The sequence below is a fragment of the Vitis riparia genome, chromosome 12, assembly GCF_004353265.1.
Source record: "Vitis riparia cultivar Riparia Gloire de Montpellier isolate 1030 chromosome 12, EGFV_Vit.rip_1.0, whole genome shotgun sequence".
NCBI lineage: Eukaryota > Viridiplantae > Streptophyta > Magnoliopsida > Vitales > Vitaceae > Vitis > Vitis riparia.
Window position 1 is genome coordinate 299,855 of NC_048442.1, and position 6,721 is coordinate 306,575.

Sequence of the window (6,721 nt, forward strand, 5' to 3'; positions counted from 1 at the left end):
CGGTACAACCCCTTACATTTAGGAGAAAATTTCGTTTCTTTACATGTGAAGGGGGATTTTGTCGTTTTTCTACTTTTTGGATAATGGTTTATAATTAGATTACAAAATTGACGTACAAGTAATGACAAAATTTGACAATTAAAATTTAAAAGGTCGTATTTATTGCGAGACCTTTTATCAAAGGGTTCCAATATAACATCGAATTAATATGCACTACAAAACGTGACTAATTAAGTCATACAATATATATATTTAAATTTTATTATTTTGTATAAGTTCAATTTTATTATTTCGTACCTTAATCTTAATCTCATTGTTTTTAGTTCATCTTAGCATTTTATTTCCTCATCACATTATTAGTATCTTCGTTCAACAATCTATATTTTTCTAACAGAAAAATTGTGTGTTGTGTAAGCCAAACTAGTCATATTTACATAAATATTTTATGAATAACCGTATTTTTAGATATTTCTTCTCATTTACTGTGTAACTATCCAAAAATATGAGGGGGTGTTTTTTTATTTAATTTTAAATAGAATTTAAAGTATTTAAGAGTGTTAAATATTAAATTATTTTTTTAATATTTTATTTTTATTTAAATATGAAAAAGTAAAAGGGAAAAAAACAACCAAATTCATTTTAGTTATGAAAATTTATTTTTAATATTCAAAGAAAGTAATACAAGATATACCTAGTGGAGATTATTAAGGATTTTTTTTTTTATATTTGTACTATTCTTTTAAAATAAATATTTATGAAAAAAATGGTAGGTATAAAATTAAGTTGACATTTATAATAATTAAAATAATAATTTTAAATTTGCAATAATCTGTAAAAATGTCAATTAAAAGTGATTTGAAATAATGTAAGGAAAACATTAAAACTATCTTTTAAAAAAAAATATAGTTTGAGTATAAATTTTTAATTTAAAATTATCTTTTAAAGACAATTTTACATTTTAGTAATTGAATTAAAATTTTAAATTTGACATTTGATAAATTATCATAAATTTAAAAATAATTTTCAAATATAACAATTTAAAAAAAAATAAAAATCCCCATTTTTGGTTATTAGGATTAAAAAATAATTTTCAAATATAACAATTTAACCTCTATTATTTTTTTATTATATTTCGATAAAAATATCTTTATTCTTTCCTCGTAAAAATTAATCATTTCTTTTAACTAATTAGGATTTATGTAATTAAGGATATTTTTGTAAAAAAATTGATTATTCTTCGTATTAAAACATGAAAGGGTTTAAATTTATGTAGGATTATTTCATCCTTTTTAACTGATTAATTCAAAAGTAAAACCCATCCAAATCCAGTCAAATCCATTCGGCCTTAGCTTCTTCTGGACCTGTCTCCTCTCCTACTCTCTTCCTCTCTCCAACGTTTGGGGGTGTCATGGATGGGTGAAGAAGAAGAAGAAGAAGCCCCATCAATCCCATGAAAGCCATCTCCTCACCACTCTCTCAGTGGCCTTCTAAGATTGTGGCCAGAAGCAAGAAGTCATCCCAACAACCTTCTCCTAACAACAAGGTGTCTCCTTTCTCTCTGTCTCTTCATCTTAATTTTCCACTTCATGCTGTTCATGTCCCTTCTCCTAACAACCTTCGAAGGTAGGCTCTCACCCCTCCCTTGTGCTCCTCTCTCTCTCTAGTTGATTTGCCAGTTTGCGGCAGCGGGCCAGCATGCCTGTCAAGGGCGGAGCTTCCCGTGGGTTCGGGTCTTCAGCCACTACGATTGTTGCTCCAAGATGGAAGAATGTTGGATCTTACGGGTAGTGCGACAATGGGTAGGGACTCGGTAGGGGAGGTGGTTAAGTCTGAAAGCCTTCCCTGTAAGTTTGCCAAGTTCAGTAGCTTTGTGGGAATGCCACTGGCGGGGTTTAAAGAGGAAATTAGTCCCCTTTTGAGGGAAATGGAGGCAAGAAAAGGGCGTGGGGTGAAGTTCTCTGGGGGTAAGAGGAAAACGATTTCGTCTTCCCGTGTTGAGAGGGAAATTCGAAAACTAGAATGCTCCGTTAACTACAATAGCTGTCCTATCTAAGTTAGGGCCCTAGGGGAAGAGGGAGGAACATTGGGGTGTGAGCTCTTTTCCTGAAAGGACGGTTCTTCTCTCTCAGCTTGGTTATGGGTTATGTGTGCAGAAGTGCTTCAAGGGTGTTTTCCGCTTTTCCTTCTCTATAAAGTGTAGGGGTTTGGTTGTTTGTTAGGGTGGTTGGTATTTCCTCTTCCTTTTCTCTTTTCTGCTTGCCTTTTGGCCTTTATTGTATACTTGGTGTGCACTTTGTTGCGCCAATTGCTAGCGCTTTTAATATATTCTCTTTTACTTATCACAAAAAAAATAAAATAAATAAGCTTACCTCCGTGAGATGTTACCCGTGAATATCAATTGAAAAGCAAAATCATCTTCTCTTGCAGAAAATTAGAGATTAATGTTGGAACAAAATAATATAAGTTCTGATGGTTTCATCTGTACTTCTGGACCTTAAATAATTTTGTTGAAACAACAGACCCGTTGTGGGGGAGAAAGTAGCTCATTCCATCCCTGGTCACAATAATCTCTCACCAAAGTGAGAAAAAGGTAAGGTGAGGTTCAAAGGTTGGGCTCTAGGTGAGGGTGGGTGTTGTCTTTCATCGCCCCTCTTTGCTTTTGGTTATGCCTTTATGCCTTTGCCTATACTTCTTGAATGCTTTGGGATGCCTTTTGGCCCGCTTTCTTTTATCTACGCTTTTGTTTTTACCTATCAAAAAAGAAAAAAAAATGTTAACAGAGATCCTTCTCTGGTAACCATTGCTTCAACAAATCAGATGCCTTAAATTTGTTTGTGTTTGTTTTCTAACAAATTTTGATTTTATTTTTTTGGTACTTGGTTCATCTGTCAGTTTTTGGTTCATCCTTGATCTCAGCTATTCAACAAACCTAAGTGATTGAACCATTTATACTTGGTGTTGTAGACCTCTATGAAACAATAATATCTATGTCCATTTGCTCTAGCTTTGTCCAATATATTCTCACTTAATTCTGCTATATGATATTTGGTTCAGTTTTCTGTCTTATGTGAGTAAAACTTGGAATTGAAAGTTGAATATAATATCCATTTGTTCTATGTCTTAACAGGTTATATGTGTGTGGTTAGTGCATGTATGGTCTGAGAAATTCAACTTATAGTGCATAGTCTGAGATGTAATCTAGTGATATTTTGATGTGCATGTTGATACTCTTTGCTCATGTAAAATTGGTATCACTTTTTCATTGCATTATTACTGTGGAATCTTATGAATGTGCTTGATGTGTACTCAATTGTGAATGCTAGAGAAGCTATGCTAAGAAAAAACTCATTTAGTTTTGCATCAGTTGGGCAGATCCTGCAAGTGCTTATTTAACTGCTTGTTTATTGTAAGTGTTCAGAATTTCAATTCTGAAAAATTAGATGGCTTAAGAATTTTGTAATGTATATTGGAGTTCTGATATGTATCAGTTCCACATTTATTACTTAGACAGAACATATTTTAAAATGTAGAAGAGCAGGGATAGGCTGCCCTAGTTTGTAGAATGGTCCACTTTAAATGTACAGTTTCATTATTTAGGGAGTTCTAAAAATCTTCATTATCTGTTAGTATTGATTTTTTTTATATTGTGTAGAGCAAGTTGCATTTCTGACTTGTTTTTCTCAATTCATGCGCAAGAATGTTGTCATATTTCCTTCAAAGGTTGTACCAATTGAGAATGCTCTTCAATTATTCTCACCCCGTCTTGCAATTGTTGATGAACATCTGACTTGACATCTTCCAAGACAGTGGTTAACATTCTTGAAAATTGAGGTATGGCATAATTTGCAATGCTCTTATACTTTGTATTTTTATATGTCCAAGCTTCACCATGGTTTTAATTTTTTTTTTGGTACTAAATTTATTGCACATGCACATAAATGTATCTTGCTATGCAGTTCATCTTCTCTAGAGGTGGAATTTTTTTGTTAATGGTAAGATTCCCTAAATTTCTATGGTAAACTGATGAGTCATTTGTATGAATAAAAATTAGTTAGGCAACAAGATGTCTCGGGTTTAGAAGAGTGAGAAGAGGAATAGATCTTGTGTGGTTTTCAAATATCCCTCTAGATGGTCTAATCTTCACATGTGATTCCCGGATCTCAATTGGTCAGCTCCTGGCATTTGATATGTCCTTGGTTAGTTATATATGACTGGATGCATTTGTTTAAAAACTATCAACATATGGTCATCATGATCATCTTCTTCATCTTCTACTTCTCAAATCATGTCCAAGGCATTAAATTTATGAATAAACATGAAAATTTGTTTTGTGTGGGTCAATTAAAAACCCTGTCTCATATTTTCTTGATGTACAGTGAATTGTCTTTCATTTTTATTGCATTTATAGTTTGTATTTTTTGTCCTTCCCTCATTACCAAAACAATATTTAAGGAAATGAACTAATTAGTAACCATTAATCATGTAAGTTTGTACTTTTCTTGTCTTTTAACAATTCCATTCACATGTTGTCTTCACACGTTTTTTAATATGTGTTTTAATAATTGGGATTTGTTCATTTAACATTCTTTATAGGATGATTATTTTGGTAATGGCTTTGACTTTCTTCAAGATACATTCTTTAAGATGCCTTTTCTTGTTCCCTAATTAATTAATGAATTAATTGGTTAGAAGGGATGAAATAATCCCCAAATTTGTAAACCTAACCTCTACCATGTTTTAACTTGAAAAGTAATCCATTTTTAACATAACTGCCCTTCAACATTTTGATTATTTACATATAGGTTTTAAAATATAAGGTTATTTTTACAAGAAAAAGGTGAGGGCATTTTTATCAAAAAGAGGCTTAAAAAAGGATGGAGGGTTTAGATTTACAAATTGGGAGTTATTTCATCCCTTTTAGTCAATAACCCTTAATTAATAGAGGAAGAATTTGTGCCTTTAAATGCTAAAGAAAATTAGTGGACCATGCAATGTCCATGGGGAATCAAAACTGTTTGTTTAATATATTATTTGGCTCATTCCCAGCAACTTAAATTTTTGAGGTGACAAGTAGCTCAACATGGTACCAGAGTGAAGTTTCTAAAGATCTCGAGTTGAGCCTTCTCAGTCTGTTTATTTGGCCAATTGTTGTCGTGACCCATAACGTGCCTTTCCATGTGCACAATGAGGTGGCATACTAGGGAGGATATTAGTTTGATATGCATTGTTGGATGATTCCCTAACAGCCTAAGCTTTTGGAGCATACTGTAGTTCAATATGGTATAGAGTCAAGTTCTAGGAGCTTCAAGTTGAACCTTCTCTATCTATTTTTTGATAGGTTAAGATCAATTGAATTAACAATGCCTAACAAAAAGTATACACAATGTGTGCAAGGCACCAAAGGCCAAAATCAGCCAAGGGAGGCACAAACCCTCTTGATCTATTTAGTCCCCCATTTATTTGTTTATTATTGGTTGTCTGCCTCTCCACCTGTTGATTGAATCTGTAACGAGCTAGAGTGGTTGCTTGAGATACAGTATCGGTCCATTCCCTACTAACTTAAACTTCTGAAGCAAATGGTAGTTTAATAGAAACCGCCTCAATGCTTGTTTATAAGTTGCCAACTGTCTATGCTACCTATGCAAACAATGATTACAAATATTTCTTTATCGTTGAGTGCAGAAACAGATAATCCTTCAGGGGATGTACTCAGTGATTGAAGCCCCACACCAGTCAGATTTAATGATAGAGCTCATCAAAAAGTTGAAGCCACAGGTGGTGGTGGTTACAGGATTGCTCATTTTGAGGCTGTTACTACCTCAGCTTTTGAGCACCTTTTAAATATTACTGGAAAAATTGGATCTTGCCTTTTCTTAGACATATCTGACCACTTTGAGCTATCCAGCATTCCAGTTTCCAACGGAGTCCTAAAATATCTTTCAGGAACTCCTCTGCCCTCCCATGCAGCAGTTATATGTGGCCTAGTAAAAAATCAGGTACTTATTTGTTTTGATATTATAAACGTGCTGAGTCAGAATGTTAGAAGGAGGGGCTATTTTCTTTTCATTTAATCAAACAAGGAGTCACAAATTGATCCCAAGATTGTCTTATAAGTTGATACCTTAGTTTGTTGTATTTTTTTCCTTTTCCTTATTATTGATAGCTTTATACTCTTTCCAGGTTTATACAGATCTAGAAGTAGCTTTTTTCATTTCAGAAGAGGAAGCCATCTTTAAGGCATTGTCCAAAACCGTGGAATTACTGGAAGGGAATACCGTACTAATTAGTCAGTATTATTATGGTTGCCTTTTCTGCGAGATTCTGGCCTTTCAGCTTGCTGATTGACATCCACCTGCAGAGGGTTGTTCTTTCTTTTATTTTTGAAGTTCTTTTCATTTAATATGCATTTGAATATCTGATTGTTTTATAAACTTTACACATTTGATAAATTAACCCTTCATTTGACAATGTGCCTCGTGGTCAATATCATCATGACCAAGAAAGAAAGCCAGTTCCCTGTCAAAGGCATTAGAGAAGGCAACAAAAGTATCTCTTTCTCTAGTAATTTTCAGCATCCTATATCTGTTTTCCATTTCTGGTGAAGAATGTCTAAATATTTTATATTACTGGGAAAGAATCGGGTCAACATTTGTTCATGATCATCCTGTGTTTGGGTTATGATATGCAGCATAAAACCTGAAAAGACTTCTATTGTTACATG

The 6,721-nt window shown here is 33.4% G+C and overlaps 2 long non-coding RNA genes across 2 annotated transcripts; both read left to right on the plus strand.

The window, feature by feature from the left end:
• Nucleotides 1-1,334: 1,334 nt before the first annotated feature.
• Nucleotides 1,335-5,786, plus strand: LOC117925796. The gene is made up of 3 exons (XR_004653046.1): nt 1,335-1,543; nt 1,665-3,831; nt 5,683-5,786. It is a non-coding gene; the product is annotated as an uncharacterized LOC117925796 (long non-coding RNA).
• A 10-nt stretch (nt 5,787-5,796) lies between these two features.
• LOC117925798 lies at nt 5,797-6,468 on the plus strand. Its single transcript, XR_004653047.1, has 2 exons — nt 5,797-5,996; nt 6,181-6,468. It is a non-coding gene; the product is annotated as an uncharacterized LOC117925798 (long non-coding RNA).
• The last annotated feature ends 253 nt before the right edge of the window (nt 6,469-6,721 follow it).